Below are 18,512 nucleotides of genomic sequence, written 5' to 3'. Positions count from 1 at the left end.
TTTGAAGTTGACCCAAAACTCACAACTTAAGCATAACTTGCAAAATTCTAAAGTTGGCTCTTTCCAAATTAGTTCTTTCTAAATTTAGCTCTTTCTAAGGCGGGATGTTACAAAATGAAATGAGTATGAATTGAAATGTTAATTGTTGTCAATCGTATGTAATAATCAATCTTTTTACTTGGGTGTACACGTGTGATTTCTGTTAATTGTGATTGTGATGTGTTATTGTTGGTTAGCTCGGATACCATGCATGGCATGACTAGATATTCTCATGGTTGGCTTGGGTACCACACCTGATACATACTGACGATTGACTTGGGTACCGCACATGATATGAAATATCTATATGGTTGACTCGGGTACCACGACGGTACAAATTACTAACGGTAGAGATCACATAAAACTTTCGACGATTAATTTTGAAAGTGTGATGGAAGAAATTTTATGGCCTTAAAATAAATATTGGTGATAATTTTTTTATGGCTGAATAGTTATTTTTATGCATAATAAATAAACATGACCCTTAACTTGGCTTAAAATTATAGTTTTAACCTTTAACTTTGATAGTGCACATGCACTTTAATTATCCAAAATATAAACAAAAGAACACTCAAATATTTCATGCAAAACGCATGATATACAAATGTTCCAACATGGATAAGTGAACCACTCATTTGCTGCCAATTGACTAAAATAAATACACGTACATTTTTAAAAATAATAAAAACAAATTATAATATAGTATAAGGTGAATGTGAAAACAAATTCATTTTTAGGAAAAAAAATCACTAGCACTTCTCCTCTTTCTTCTGGAAAAAAAAACCCTAATCTAAGTTTCTATATTTCATGCTCCTTGTCTTCAAATCGAAGGAAAACTTGTACAAAATATGTGCTGAGATTTCATATACTTGAATGGTTACCACTATACAAAAAAAATGTGTATTGTTGGTCAGATGCTCAAGCCAATAAGGGAATCACTAGAGGAAACTAATGCGTTGGTTGAAAAATTGTTTCAAAACAACTTGTAGATATGGAAGACATAATGAACTTTTCCTTGTTTTCTTTAGTTTGAAGTGTATTTGTGCTTTAAGTTGTCAAAGACTTAATGAAAAAAAAAAGGATGTTTTGTGTATTGTGATTGTCATAGTGAGTAGGAAATTACAATTACGAATTTTTGGAGGCCAAACAATAAACATATATTGCTAAAAATTACTAAATAAAATGGTGCACTTACACTATTTGATAAATTGTAAATGAAATTTCCAGAGAGATATTTGTCAAAGTCTGAGTAGTTGTCATGCCCCGAGCCTACACCCTGGGTGGGACTAGCGCTCGAAGACCATTGCTGGCCTCAAGCGAACCCTTGGCCTGGCTTAGTAACTCAGCGGTAGACTTAACTCATCACATACATACTTATGAAGTAACTAAAATGTTATAAGGGAACATTCAACTGACCTTTATGGCAAACTCAAGTCTTTAACATATGAAATGAAAAGTAAAGACAACTGAAATAACTAACTGACTGTCTGTCTGTCTGTCTATGTAGTCTCTAAACAACTGAGATGGATGTCGGGACAGGCCCACGACATCCTAATGAACTAATACTAAAACTGAAAGCAATGAAAAAAAGTCCTCTGGAATGAAAAGAGGCTCACCAATAGACTATGAATGCTCAAGCTGGATCAACAAGGCGTTGGATGCTGATCCTGGTTACCTCCGTTTGCATCATAAGACGATGCAGGCCAACTGGCATCAGTACATTGAATGTATGAGTATGCGAGTTGGAATGCTAACAAACATAGGCTTGATAGAGGTTCTGAAAGAAACACTTACCTGGCTCTTCTCAACTCATGAATACTAAACTCAATATAAAGCAATAGAACACATGCGATATATATATATATATATATATATATATATATATATATATATATATAAAGCTTATAAAACAACTGAAAACAATCTTAGTTCGTTAAAGATAAAACCATAACAAACTTAACTTTACTCATTTAGAAAGTAATATAACTTCTGTGGGAGATTCTCTAACCGACAACCATCACTATGAGCCTAAGTGATGGTACAACATTTTACCTCACGTTGTCAAGGACCATCCTATACCTTGCCATCGATATAGAACCTGAACTAATAAGTGGATCCACTAGTCTATGCTAAAAAGCACTAAGGAATCATCTAAAAAGTATGATCCTTTTTCTACCCATGATGGCTACATGGTTTATGGGGGCTTGAGTTAATATGAACTCACGTCCCCATATCGGTGCTCAATACTACTCCCAAAATATACTTAGCTCATATGTTTTTAAAACAACTTCTTCTCTGGTTTGAGATAATTGCTCAAACTTAGCTTAAAAAGCTCTCTTGGAATCAATGTTCCCTTTTGCTATTCAAAACTCTTTTGGAAATCTCAGTTTCCTCTCATCTCAAATGTGAAGACATTTACTCTTGGAAATACTTAGTTTCCATATATCATTTTAAAGAAATGAACTTTGCTCTTACTCTTTACTCAACTTCAAAACTTAAGTCTTAAAACAAAGTTAAAATGTTTGTAAAAGACTTGTGAAAAATTGCAATGAACTTCTCTTACGGACTCTTGACTTCTCTTGATTTTGATCTTAACTGCTCTTGATTTGACTCTTAACTTTACTTGAATTTACTCTTTACTTTCCTTGAATTTGAATTATGGATTCAAGGATTATGATTTGTGATAGGAAAGGTCTCTTGATTTTTAGGAATGATTTGGAATAGCTAAACTTGAGAAAAGTTATGAAATCACCGTCTTGGAACAAGTCCGCGACGCGGAGATGTTCCTAAATAATTATTCGCAAAATTAAAATTTGAGACAGTGGAGTCCGCATCCTCTCCACGACGCGGAGAAGATTTTTGTTCACTGTGGGAACGTAGCGGACTTGTTTCATGAACCTTACTCGACTTTTTCCTTCTTCGTTTTTCAGCCTCAATACACCTAAATTCGATTTAGATCCCGATGCCCAGCATGTATACTCAAGAAACTAACTCAAAGCAACCCTAAACTCAATGTAAGGATCTCATAAACTTCTCAATTCGTCCTAATTCGCTAACAACATTCAAATTCAAGAATATTTGTTAACATCAATTTTCCAACTCTTCTAGGATGAATTTACTGAATTAAGCATGCTTGGCGTGTGGGTGAATGAGCCCAACGCTATGAGAAACTCACATACCTGGTAGGATAAATTCCTTGGTGAATCCACAACCAAAATCGATCGTTCTTGGTGAATCTTGCTTTTCCTCTTCTCCTTTCTCTTGCGTTCTTTCTCCAAAAGCCCTAACCCTATTTCTCAAAAGCGTAAACTGAACTAACTCAGTTTTGACCCCACTTAATTTACGAAAACGGATTTAATTAAATCGGGTAAGGAAAAACCAAACTACCCTTCAAAAATCCGGATTGGACATTTCCTAATCCAACAGCCCAACTTCCAAAATGCAAAACGTACTCATACGATATCGAAATCGTGAAAACTCAGCGGCGTTGGAAAGATCATTCCAAGAGCTTTCCAACCATATCTAGAACTACACCTAACTCATCCTGAATTAGGAGTTATGGTCGTTTGAAGTTGACCAAGAACTCACTTTAACTTAGAATTTTCCAGATTACCTTACACTTTCCAAAAATGACTATTTCCTGATTTTAAACTTCTTTCTAGTTGCAAGATGTTACAGTAGCAATCCAATACCTAAGGGAAAATGTACAAAGTCCCCTAAGTGTGGATAGGAGTCGTTGATTGAGAGTCTTCGGACTTAAATCACATTTGTTTTTTGTAAGTGTATACTCACCTAGGGATGACAATGGGGCGGTGTAGGGCAGGGGCGGTGCGGGTTGAGCTTAACCCGCAAAATTTTTAATCTGCCCTGCATAATTTTTTTAATATTTTATTTTTCTAGTTATGTTTGATACTAAAAATAAAATTCATAAAAATAAATTCATTTTTTCATTAAGTTGTATTAATTTAATAGGATAGTACTTAAAATTTTATTTTTTAGAGGTCAATTGAGAAACATGTAAGAAGTTGTATTATTTTTTATTGAACCTTTTTCATTTATTATCTTGAATATTTTAGTAGCTTTAATGAAATTATCTAAATAAATAATGCTCTATCACTCTTATAACATGTAAAAAGTTAAAATTAAGTTTGAACCCACATAAAATCACATATACCCGCAACCCGCCCCGCCCCACATTATTTTAAAAAAACTCACTTTAACCCGCCCTGCATCTGACCCTCCCCACACAACCTTAAACCCACCCCGCCCCGCCCCACATAGCCTTAAACCCACCCCACCTTGCATCCGCCCCACCCCATTGCCATCCCTATACTCATCCCACATTGCTTACAATAGATATAGGCAAAAAAAGAACTACTTCATAATAGTTTTTTTCACAATAAAAATAAAATTAAATTAAATTCCACTTGCATTTAGCAATGAGCAGCAAATAATGCAAAAAAAGGAAAAATTGTTGAACTGCTAGGCCTTGAAATTTACATTTGACGCGCATAACTTGGGTGTATTTCATGCACTTTGCCTGGTAGGGTTCAAGTGTTTTTTTTTTGTTTAAGTTTTGAATAGTTAAAGTGCCTAGTTGTGCACTGACGAAGTTAAATGTCAGAGTTATAATTTGAAGTCAAGTTAAGGATTTAATTTATGTAATTATGCCTTATTTTTAATTTCTTACTCTTAAAAATCAACAATCATAGAATAACCACATAACTTCTCCATCTCTATATTTTTGATAAGAAAAAAATTTAAAGTATACGATATTAGAAGAGAGCTCGCTTTAGGTTACTCTAGATGGGCACACTATCTTTTTTAGTTCATACATATATAAAGGAAGTTTAAGGCTGATAACTCAACCTTCTTCTTGACGTTTGAATTTTTGCATTATTTAAGTATCCTCATTTGTCATATCATCATAGAGTGTAAATTAAACTCTGTGATGATCATAGAATACTTAGTTTTCTCTAGTTCTTATTTTCTCCATGCTTGTTAATTAGTAGAGGTTTGTTACCTCATTAGGATTGGTAAGGTAAGACCTATAGCCCCCCTTGCTTGTACTTATCCACGTTGAGAATTTCATTTTATTATTAATAAAATGCCGCAAGACTGAAGAATATTAGTTAAAATCTTGTTGTTTTTCCCGGCTGTGTAAAATCAAATGACAATTGTGCTTTAGCCAAGTAATGGTTCTCTTAATTATAGGTTTAGAAGAAATATACCTAAAATTAAAGGAGTTATTAATTAATGAGAATTTAAATACTCAAATTGAAGGAAAGAAAGTTGCATATATAGTTTTTGACGGGTTCAACCCCAGTACTTCATAAAAGGAATGCAAGAAAATGTTGATCCAAAATTATTAATGAAACGATAAAAGTACCTATTATAAATTTGTAACAATAACATGCATGGTATCAAAATTAAGAAGTATAGATCGATTAATGGTCCAGATCTTCATCCTCTCGTCGTTTAATTTTCACTAAGCTCTCCTTTTAATAAAAAACTCCACAACCGCCATCATACTCTGCATCTTTTCTCAAGCCCGGATGTTGAAATCCAAGATGCCTCGTCTTGTTAGTCCAAACATCATAGGAGACCAGTTGAGAATCTTTAGTTGCCAAAATGAGAGAGTTATCATAACAAGACTTAATCCTAAAGAAGCATTGAAAGGTAACAAGTTTGTTCCATACACCTGGTTGGATCATTACCCGTATATCATAAGCAAACACAGTACGCGGGTTCAAGTTCAAGATGGCAATGGAACTATCAACCGACATCAAACCCAACATGTTAGTATCAACAGATTGATGACCTGGCCCTTCAATCTCTTTAAACATTTCACTCCCAAAGTCGAACAAAAGAATGGTGTAATTACTATGGCGGCCCCCAGTCAGCAGCCAGTAATAAGTTTCATTCAATTAAGCAGTACCAAATGTGTGTTTCACGTCTGTAAAGTAGGGGATTTTAGGTTTGAAAATTCTCCACAAGTCCCTAGAATACGAGTAGACCGATGCATAATGTTCACACAAATTATTCATGTGAAAGTAAACCACTTTATAGTCATAAGTCAACGGGTCCAATCCAAACCCGAACACCGGGGAATCATGGATTGTGGCTACTGGGATAGGGAGATGGAGGGGTTTCACCTCCCTAGTCCCAGGATTCCATAATGCACATGAAACCTCACGATCAATTTCTCCAACCATAAAAAAACAAGCCATCCACAGAACCGAAGAGTTGTTTCATACCTATGAACCTTCGCGGATGTTCTTCGGAAATCAAGGTTATGGAAAGGTCGTCATCATCATCATCAATGTCACCAATATCATAAATCAAGAGTTGTGGGGGGCTATAATTTTTCAAGTGTTGTTGAACAAATTCAGGGGTTTTGATAAGAGTGCACCAATTCTTACAGACGCATTTGAATCTCAACAACGACTTCACAGGACACCTCACCAAAATCTCCTTCACTATATCTTCAGGGGAATTAGCCAGACAACCATCCATAGTAGTAGGGCTGATCATGAAAAGAAATGAGGAGGGATTCAACCAGCAATTTGCTTCCTTAAATAGACAAGCAAAAAATTCCTCATTTAACTATCATTAAATTTTATTCTACTTTTAGTCATGCAAATTAAAATACTTTGACTACATTTCTCACATTAAATTTTATTCTACAATTAGTCATGCAAATCTAAATACTACTTCCTCCTTCTCATTTACTTTGAATAATTTTCCCTTTACCAGCCATTTAAGGATTTAGAATAAATTATTTACTAACTTTATCCTTTAATTCTTTTACATTATTCTATTTATGTCTTATTCAAACAATACTTAATTTTAAGGGCAAAGGAATATTTTAAATAATTATATCTTGATTTTATAAATTGACAGATAATTTAGGACAAATGCTTTAAGTAATGTAAAATAATAATATGGGACGAAGGGAGTATGAAAAAGAATATATTTTGTACTTTAAAAGGAAAAAAGAAATACAGTACTCATTCTATATATTTTTAATTGTTCAGTATACAAATAAACCCGCAAGCACCTTAAGCAACTTTTAGTAGACTACCCCAAAACTGAAGGGAGAAGAAAAAGTGACTTCCTGATTATTATTGAACTTCATTTAGCCAATGAATCTACAAGCTAATTTTCCTAACACAATTTTTTCATATTTGACTAGTTCTTTCTCTTATAGGAAAAGATTTGCTTTGCTAGTTTTCGCCTGACATTTGTTATTTCGATCATAACAAAAACCTCATCGGAAACTCAAAAAGATTGTTGAGAAGATTAAAAGCAGGATGTCGCTTCAATCCACCATGATTTTTTCCCTGGGAAGGTCAAGCTCCTCAAGAACAATATGTTTCTTTCCTAAGGAACTATTCATAGATATTGTGTAGGACAAAATATGGATACAAAAAGTAGTCCATGAAAACACAATTCGCTCAATTTAGCCAATCAAAATTTTTTATTGATATGTAGTCCAAATTAACTTATGACAAACAGTCAGTGGTGGACCCAGGATTTTCGTTCGGAGGGTTCGAAAAATAAAAGTATAAACGTGTAAATAAGCTTTTAGAAATGGAAACCTTGAATTCTTTTGGGTTTAAAACCAAACTTCTAGCACATTTTTAAAGTGAAAAAAAAACTAAAAAAAAAACTTGAAAAACAGAACTGAAAATTAAAAAAAAAAAAACTAAAAACACTAAAACTGAATAAGAAAAAAATTAAATGCTTTCACTGGGATTCAAACCAATGACATATAGCTTAATTTCAGGGGTACTTGTCACTGCGCCATCAATTTCTCTTTGTTATTCAGGGGGTTCAAAATTTATATATCTACAGAAATACATAAAATTTACCTTATGTATACCGTGTAATTTTTTGCCGAGGGGGTTCGGGTGAACCCCCTGGATACCACGTGGATCCGCCCCTGCGAACATCCTTATAAAAATATTTATAAAAAATATTTTTTTTTATTTGAAAGATCACCTGTTAACCTTCTTAACCTTATCATTTGCAAATTTACTCTAGTTTTATATATGTAATCTCTTCTAGATTTTTGGTGTTACTTAGGGAGGTTTTTTGTTCTATGTCCCCCCCCCACCCCCCCTATTGTAATTATTTCTAATAAAATAAGGCAGTGGTCAATGTCAAACCCATTTTAACTATTTTATTCTTAAGAAAAGGAAGACCTTGCCCATTGGGGTTAAAACCTGGTTGAAGAAAGACCAACGTTCTTTTAAAAAAAAAAAATTGAAAGACCAACATTTAAGATTCGAGCTTAAAAAAAATTAATTTTTAATTCACTATCAATCTTATAGAGCATCATGCAACTATTAACATGGCAATGAATTTTATCATATGATAATCCTAACTTGAAAATCAATCTCTTTGTCTGATAGAAATTCTTAGGCAAGTTAAACTCTGAATTAACTAGTTCACTCAAAAAATCAACAATTGAGTTCATAGTCACATGAGGAACGCTCCAATCTAATTTAATATTCATTAATTTAACTGCAACTAACAAGGCAGAATGCGGACTCCCTTCACATAGTGGACAACTAGTCTCTTCTAATTGTTCATAGAAACATCTTGCTTCTTCATTATGAGCTTCATCAAAATATTGTTCGGGTTTCACCCCTCCTTGAATCCCAAAAGCATCATTGACCATTTCATGAACTCTATCATGTTGAAATGCATCATGTTGAACCCTATCAAGTGGAACCCTATCATGTTCAACCCTAATTTGGCCATGTGGTGCAAGAATACTATATTCATCCATGGGCAGCAAATTGTAAAACATGTCATTCAATCCATCTATTTCTTCATGATCAACCCATACAAAATATCTAGGCGTAAATCTATTATGATACAAATGAACCATAAGTGTATCTGAATTAAAAAATTTCAAGCACCGACATGCACTATAAGGGCATCTAATCAATCCATTATTCTTTAAAATATCAAGTGTTAGTGCATGATCAATAAAACTTCTTACACCGTCAATAAACTCAAGTTTTAAACCACTGCACCAGTTTTATAATGCATGTTATACATCCACAACTGATGATCCATCGATAAAAATATATATTGTCAATTATAAATTAAATTTATTAATAATTTAACTAGATTAAACTAATTTATATTGTCAATATATATTTATTATTACTTAATAATTATATTTGTAATTACTTATATATATTTAGTTAATTTATATACCTAAGTTCGTAAATACAACATTTCAAGATCAACAAAATTCAAGCTTCATTAGTTCATAAACACTACATTTCATCAAGATTTCTAATGTTTATCAACTAAGTTCATAAATTCTACAATTCAATATATATTTCTAAAGTTCACAACTTAAAGTTCATATGTAAATCCTACAGTTAATAATTCAACATATCTATAGTTATTAAGCTTAATTCGTTCATAAAGACTAGAATTCATCAAGATTACTAAAGTTCACAACCTAAGTTCATAAATTCTACAATTCAAAATTTATAAAGTTCATAAATCTTACAATAATTCAAGATTTCTAAAGTTTAAACTTAATTAGCTCATAAAGACTACATTTCATCAAAATTTCTAACGTTCACAACCTAAGTTCATAAATTCTACAATTCAATATATATTTCTAAAGTTCACAACCTAAAGTTCATATATAAATCCTACAATTAATAATTCAACATTTCTAAAGTTTAAGCTTAATTTGATCATAAAGACTACAATTCATCAAGATTGCTAAAGTTCACAACCTAAGTTCATAAATTCTACAATTCAAGATTTCTAAAGCTCACAACCTAAAATTTCATAAATCCTACAATAATTCAAGATTTCTAAAGTTTAAAACTTAATTAGTTCATAAAGACTATATTTCATCAAAATTTCTAACGTTCAGCACCTAAGTTCATAAATTCTACATTAATTTAAGATTTCTAAAGTTTAAGCTTAATTACTTCATAAAGACTACAATTCATCAGGATTTCTAAAGTTCAAACCTAAGTTCATAAATTCAAGAACAATTCGAAATTTCTAAATTAAGTTCACAACTTAATTTCAAATAAATTCTATACAATTCAAGATTTCTAAACTCTAATTAGCGTAATTAGTTCATCAGGACTACAATTCAACAAGATTTCAAGTTCTAAGTTCAAGTTCTAAATTCAAGTTATAATTAAGTTCTAAGCTGTAATTACAAGTTATAATTAAGTTATAAGTTCATGACATTCAAGTTGAATTTTTCTAAGTTAGAGTACAAAATTTTCAAATTTCAAGTATAACAAAAGTTCAAAATCCTAAAATTCAAATTCATGAAAATATGAAGTTCTAAGTTCTAATTAATTAGTTCTGATTTATACAAACAAAAAAAAATTCTAAGTTTAACTTCAAAAGATTCAACAAACTACATAGAATAAACTAACAAATAAATCAAAAATTACTCAATTGAAAAATACTAACCCTAAGCTTAATTTAATGAGAAGAGAGAGGATGAAGGGGGCAGTGGGGTCATGGCACAGTAGGGAGGTTAGCGGCAGCTCCAAGACCTACGAGAGTTGCAACAGCAGGGAGGGCGGCGGCAGCAGCGGGGAGGGTAGCGGCGTCTGGTGGAAGTTTAGAGAGAAGAAGAGAGGAGAAGAGAGAAAGAGGGAAGGGAGAAAATGAAAAAAAATCAGATCTGGTTCTCCAGATATATTAATAAAAGTAACGGTCAACATCGTGAAGTTCGTCGCTATTTTGATCAAACATCATATTATCATATCATATATATTATTAAAAGGGGGTAAAATCTAAGTCAAAAGTTGGATTACGAAAATACCCCATACCAATTAATTTATTTTCTTAAAATTATTATTTTTTAAATTCTTTTTCATTTAAAATCAACTTCATAACTACACCTCTTCATTTTAATAACTTATCCTAATAATATTCATTAATTTTGTGCCTTTAACTCACTCATTATCATCTTAAATTAATCTTATTTTCTATTTCTTTTTAGCTTCCATCGGTTAAAAGAAATTTTCATATTCTTTTACCTTCTATAAAATCAATAGTTTTAGCTTTTGTGTCATTATCAAATTATTGTATGCTTTCTTTTTTAAAATACTCAATATTTGATGTATTCTTAGCACTTTCTCCAGCAAAACTATATTTTTTTATATTAATTTCTCAGACCTTTGTTTTGCTCTTAAAATTTTTTGTTCTCGTTTGTTCTTTGTTGTTCTTTGCTTGCGTTTTCAATCTTCAAAATTTGATTTATATTATATGGCTTATTTTTCTTAGTCATTTTTTGAAATTCTGGCATTCACTCAATCTCTTGATTTTCTTCTCTATTATTTTAAGAAATTTGTACGAATTGGCATAGAATACACGTGAAACGCCTGTGTTCAAGAACTAGTTTTAAAAAAATGACAGACTAAGTGATGTTGTATGTTGCTTTATTAAAATATTTGACCAACATTTTGATCAAAATTGCGACGGACAAAGCAGCGTCGTCTGTCTCTTATATTAAAAAAAATTGAGAAATTAAAATTAGTTAAAAACGACACACGGTATCATAATTAATTAATTTTTACATATTTATATTTTTATTAAAAGTGACGGGCGGTCTCCCTACCTCTATTAAATAATTAAGTAATATATATATATATATATATATATATATATTTGGTGCAAAATCTACCAAAATAAATAACTGACGGACTTAGAGTCACTATCTGTCGTTTTTAATAAAAATAATAATAACGGGCACCATCGCAAATAACATCGCTTTTGCAGTCATTTTCCTTTCCATCGTTTTTCACCACCATTAAATTTTATTCTACATTTAGTCATGTAAATTCAAAATACTTTGACCACTTTCTCATATTAAATTTTATTCGGCAATTAATCATGTCAATCTAAATACTACTCCCTCCTTCTCATATTACTTTGACTATTTTTTCTTTTACCATCCATTTAAGGAATAAGAATAATTTTCTTACTAATTTTATCATTTAATTCTTTTAAATATATTCTGTTTATGTCGTACTGAAATAATTATTTCAAGGATCTTTCTAAAAAAAATTAATTAATTCTATCTAGAGTTTATAAATTGACAAATAATTTGAAATGGATATTTTAAGTAATGTGAAAAAGTAATATGGGACGGAGGAAGTATGAGAAAGAATATATTTTATAGCTTAAAAGGAAAATGGAAATACATAAACAATATTCATTCCTTCATTTTTACTTGTTTAATATAGAACTAAACTCGTAAGCACCTTAACCAACCTTTAGCATACTCCCGAAAAATTGAAGGACAAGGGAAAATGACTTCCTCCTTATTATTTGAAGAGAAGTAAAGAAAAATGAACTGGATAGGATCGTTTGGGGAATTTTCTGAGTTTGTATTTCTTTTTGCTCCTCTATTACAAAGCTACTAAGTATACAACTAAGAAAGGGACTGAAATTTAAGAAAATAAAGTTTATAACAAACTACAGTTGTGTGACAGCACAAGATACCACCTGTACTATTTTCTGGAGACATCTATTCTAGACTATGTATGATGGTATCTATACATGCATATGTATCTATACATCAGAGTGAAATGCAGGATAAGTGAGCTTGCTTTCATACAATGGGCAAGACTCCTAAAGTCCCAAATAAAATAGTCCATTAAGCAATAGAGGTCATATCAGTTGCCTTTCTTCTTTCTCTTTTCTGATCATCATCTTCTTTCTTAGGATCAAGCGGGTCACCAAAAACATTCCCCCTCAAGTGGGAGACCGGAGATCGGATTCCCAACTTTCCAATGAAGTGTCGGTGTAGTGGTCCTTCCAAAACCTTGGTGAAGAGGTCTACCAATTGAGAAGAAGATGGAACAAAAGACAATGAAATCAGTCCATTAAGAAGCTTTTCACAGCTAAGTGACAATCCAGAAATATAGGATTGCGAGTAATATGTATGGCAGCCTGATTGTCACAATGAAGGTTGATAGGTAGTGGAAGAGAAAGAGAGAGATCAGAAAGAGACCGGACAAGCCATGAAACCTCTGCAACTAATCGTCGCATGGATCGATATTCCGCTTCAGCTGAAGAGAGGGATACCACATTTTGCTTCTTAGATTTCCAAGAAATGGGAGAACCACCGAGACTGATATAAAATCTACTAAGCCGTGTATTGAAACACGTAGCCCAATCTGCATCACACAAAGCAAGGATCTGAAAAGAAGGATCACAATTAATAAAAAGCCCAAGATTTGGATCTTTTTTCAGATATCTCAAGGTGTGAAAAGCAGCATGTAGATGACCAGATCAAGGGAACTACAAAAATTGATTCAAAGTTTGAACACCATATGATAAATCCGAACGTGTATGGGTCAAAAAATTTAGTTGCCCCAATAAACGTCGATAAAAGGTTGGATCTTGAAGAAGAGTACCAGAATCGGAGTTTAGTTTTACCTATGGATCTAACGAAGTGGAAGCAGTGAGAGTACCAACGTTAGGATACTCAGATAACAACTCAAGAGTAAATTTTCTTGGTGTGATTACAAGTCCATCTGACTCAGGTAAAATTTCCATACTCAAAATATAACTTGCCCTAACCAAATCATTGATTTTGAATTCTTTATCTAAGAAAAGCTTCAACTCTCTAATTTCCTCAACGTCATTACCTGTCATCAGAATATCATCAACGTACACCGCAATAATAGTAATCAATGCATCAGAAGATTTAGAGAACAAAGAATAATCATTCATGGAATGCGAGTAACCCCTTGTAGTTAAAGCTGAAGACAACCACGAATACCACTATCGAGAAGCAATGAACATGTCATTGCATTTTTTCCACTTTCTAAACATAGGCGAGTTGGAATTTCAATGTTTCTATTTATGAAATCTAACTTGTTCTTAGCTGAAAGTGATATTAACACTCCTCTTTCTAGTTTCCATAACTGGTGCCATCAAAAATCACGTTGATAAGGTTCATCCCAGGTGAATCTGATGGTGTAAGATAGTAAGGGTGATTTGAATCCACTGTATCTTTGTTGGCAGTGCTAGATTCAGAAACAGGAAGAACGTCAGTTGCATCTCCCATTTTGAATATCAAATAAGAAGAAGAAACGTATGAAGAGAATCAGAAAAAAAAAACTGGAAAGAAGAAGAATGGTGATGAATTCTTCTAGTTTTGCTCTGATACCATGAAGAGAAGTAAAGAAAAATGTACTAGATAAGATCGTTTGGGGAATTTTTTGAGTTTGTATTTCTTCCTGCTCCTCTATTACAAAGCTACTTAGTATTATATACACGTAAGAAAGGGTCTGAAATGTAAGAAAATAAAGCTTGTAACAAACTACAGCTGTGTGACAGCAAAAGATACCACTTGTACTATTTTCTGGAGGCATCTATTCTAGACTATGTATGCTAGTATTTATACATGTATATGTATCTATACATCAGAGTGAAATGTTGGATAAATGAGATTGCTTTCATACAATGGGCAAGACTCCTAAAGGCCCAAATAAAATAGTTCATTAAGCAATAAATACCATATCAATTGTCTTTCTTCTTTCTCTTTTCTGATCGTCATCTTCTTTCTTAGGATCAAGCGGGTCACCGGAAATATTATGGAACTTCATTTCGCCAAAGAATCAGCAAGCTGATTTCTGTAGGACTTTTATAAATACACTGAAGAGACAAGACACCGACAACTTTTAACTTTGTTACAAGCAAGTAAACAACCTGATAGATTAATGAATACAATTGTACCACTCTAATGACTGTATCAACATACAGTTTTGTATCACCCTTTATATATTAGCTTGTATCTATCGAATATAATTTATATTGCTATATTTTTGTATCATGAATATATATACAATCAATACAAATGCAAATGAATATTATTATTTTTAATGTTAAAATGCATATTGCTAAAACAAGTGCGCGTAACTTTTGTCTGCAAGAGTAAAACTTGAGTATGTATTATAAATTGGAATAAAGGGAGAAATCAGTACACATTTAAAAATATATACTTTGACTACATAAATAAGAATTAACAACTTTACTAATTTTATCCATATACTCTTTTGACTAACTGTATAAAAAAAAATAACAATGGAGAAATTATTTTGAAACCTTTAAAATATTTATGTATGTGATCAATATTTTTTACATTTAGGCATGGAAATCTATATACTTGACTACATAAATAAGAATTAACGTTTTAATTAATTTTATCCATATACTCTTTTGACTAAATGTATACATGAAAAAAAAATTAACAATGGAGGAATTCTTATGAAACTTTATAATCAATACGGTTTACACCCTCAAAAAGAATTAATTTAAGGGCTAAATAGAAAAAAAAAAAAATTTATCTTAATTTTGTAAATTGCTAACTAATTTGGGATGAATAATTTTTAGTAATGTGAAAAAATAATACTGGACAGGATCCAAATACCAACATTCTTGTACATGCTCTGTTGTTGATCTATTAGGAGTTGCACTTTTTTGACTAAATATGTACATGAAAAAAAATTAACAAGCAGTGGAATTCTTTACTCAAATCTTCAAACAACTTTACATACTTATAAGCTCAATTACAAACACTGAATGCATAGATTAGAACTATGAAATTGATTGAACATGCTTATAAGCTCAACGGCGATTAATGGTCCAACTCTCGATCATCTCATTTATAAGAGCGTACCAGTTCTTGCTAGCACATTTGAATCGCAACAACGACTTGACAGGACAACTCAACAGAATCTCCTTCACTAGATCTTTAGGGAAATTAGCCACACAATCATCCATTTTAATCTAGGTTTTTCCACAGAAGCAATTTCCTACTTCTTTAAATAGACGAGGAAATTTCCTCATTCTTATCCTTCATTTTTCGTTACTATAATTCATTTTACAAACACTAAATTTTATTCTGCATTGAGTCATGCAAATCCAAAATACTTTGACTATTTTCTTATATTAAATTTTAGTCTACATTTAGTTATGCAAATCTAAATACTTTGACTTCATCTCTTATATTAATTAATTTTATTCTAAATTTAGTCATGCAAATCAAAATACTTTGACTACATTTCTTATATTAAATTATATTCAACATTTAGTCTTGCAAATCTAAATACTTTGACAGCATTTCTCATATTAAATTTTATTCTGTTATTAGTCATGCAAATCTAAATATTACTCCCTCCTTCTCATATTACTTTGACTACTTTTCCCTTTACCAGCCATTTAAGGAATCAGGATCATTTTTTTACTAATTTAATCCTTTAATTCTTTTAAATACAATATATTTAGTATCTTATTCAAACAATTAATGCACACTCTTGACTAAATATATATGTACATGAAAAAAATATAACAATGGAGGAATTCTTTTGAAATTATAAAATATTTATGTTGAAGAATTAATTTTGAAAGCAAAATAATAAAAAATTAACTCATCTTTGATTTTGTAAATTGAAAGATAATTTGGAACAAATATTTTATAGCTTAAAATGGAAAGGGAAATACAATACTCATTTCGTCTAGTTTTGCTTGTTCAGTAGAGAACTAAATTCGCAAACACCTTAATCAACCTTTAGCAGACTCCCCTGCACAAAACCCAAGGAGAAGAGAAAAGTAGTTGATTTCCCTGACTCTTATAAATACTCTGAAGAGACAAGACAGTACAACTTTTAACTTTGTTACACTCATGAATTAAACGCAGGATTTCATGCATTTGTATATGAAATTTCCACATAACCTAGCAAACATAACTACTATATTTACTATGCATAGTTATAGTTTTAAAATACTATTGAACGTAATTATAGTTAGGGCATCTCCAACCCAATCCTCTATTTTACTCTCCAAATATAGAGTTCTCTATTTTTTCAGACAACCAACTCCAACCCAATTCTCTATTTTACTCTCTAAAAATGAATCTTTTTCTCTCTCCTCAATATTATATTATTATTTCTATTTCATTCTTATTTTCTTATTTCATAATATAAATCATTTATTTCTTTTTTCCCAAATAATTACTTTATATAATTTTTAATATGATATAAAATTGTTTTTTATTCTAAATTTTTAAATAACATAATTTCAAGAAAATATACATTATGTGCGGATAGGTTTTAAAATTGCGTAAAATGAATTATAAATTCAAACACATGAGATGCATGTATTAGATTGTTGTATACATTATGTGCGGATAGGTTTTTCTCGATTAATATCTACATATAATTTTTTTTATCTAAAATAACTTTGAGATAACTATGAGAATCTCATCCTACGGTTAAAAATATGATGAAATTCATCCAATAGTAAAAATCAAAATTACATTCTATCCTATTTATCTACATAGTAATTTTATTTTATCTAGAAGTAATTTTTTGAGATAAGGATGAAAATCTCATCCTATTGTTAAAAATATAGTGAAATCCATCCCTTGGTGAAAATGAAGATTACACTATCGTATTAATATTTATAGATAATTTTTACTTATTTAAAAAAAAATTGAGATAAGGATGAAAATCTCATCCAATGGTTAAAAATATAGTGAATTTCATCCCATGGTAAAAAGCAAAACTTACATTCTATATATAATATATGTAGAAGTCTATTCTTGTCATAAAGGCAAGATAGTACACTCACATTTCCAGAAAACAACTAAAAAATGTCTCGATCTTCTGGATACTCTCTCAATGAGGATAAATTATTATGTCAAATCTATGTAGACATATCTCAAGACCCGATCACCGGCATATGCCAATCCTATGATCAGTTTTGGGTTCGAATTGAACAAAGCTATAATAATTTAAAGGAAGAATCATGGATATATCGCAATAAGAAATCATTGCAGTGTCGAATAGCCTTAGTTGAGAAGGCAATAAGAAAATTAAGTGGATGTATTAGACAAATAGAAAATTTGCATTCCATTGGTGCTTCAGATATAGATATTGTAAGTGACTATTTTCTAACTACTTATAATATATTTATATATATTTACTTTTATACAATTTTGATTCATATTTTTGCAGATTAATCAAGCAAAAATGCTACTTATGCAAGAACCAACTTATAAAAAGGTTTTAAGTTTGATCATGTATGGAATCTCATGAAAGATTTTGAAAAGTTTAAGGATATCGACATCGGAAAGAAAAAAGTTCGAGGCCAAGGCTCTACTTTGCAATCATCGGAGTCCGAGGCTCCTAGTCCTACATCACCTATAGTATCATCTCCTAACTTATCATCTTTTTCACTTAATTTAAATGAGAATTTTTCAGGTCATTACACTTCATCTGAACGACCTATTGGGGTGAAGAAATCAAAATTAAAGAGATCAAAAGATGAAGGTCTTTCGTCAGCTATGAAACTTTTCGAAACCGAAAATAATCGACTTGGGAAGATGTTATCAGAGTTTGCTACATCCAAACAATAGGACGGCGAAAGGCTAGATAGATATATCA

At 31.4% G+C, this 18,512-nt stretch overlaps 1 protein-coding gene and 1 pseudogene across 2 annotated transcripts in view; one reads left to right on the top strand and one right to left on the bottom strand.

Annotated features, from left to right (window-relative positions):
- Window positions 1–18,512, top strand: part of LOC125810154 (uncharacterized) — a 316,103-nt gene that overhangs the window by 116,229 nt on the left and 181,362 nt on the right. The gene's annotated exons all lie outside the window — the stretch shown is intronic.
- Window positions 5,487–6,555, bottom strand: LOC125810170 (F-box protein At3g08750-like; annotated as a pseudogene).

Source organism: Solanum verrucosum, unplaced genomic scaffold (genome assembly GCF_900185275.1).
Source record: "Solanum verrucosum unplaced genomic scaffold, falcon-dt-bn FXZP01000281.1, whole genome shotgun sequence".
NCBI classification, from domain to species: domain Eukaryota; kingdom Viridiplantae; phylum Streptophyta; class Magnoliopsida; order Solanales; family Solanaceae; genus Solanum; species Solanum verrucosum.
This window is presented reverse-complemented; position numbering and strand designations above follow the sequence as displayed.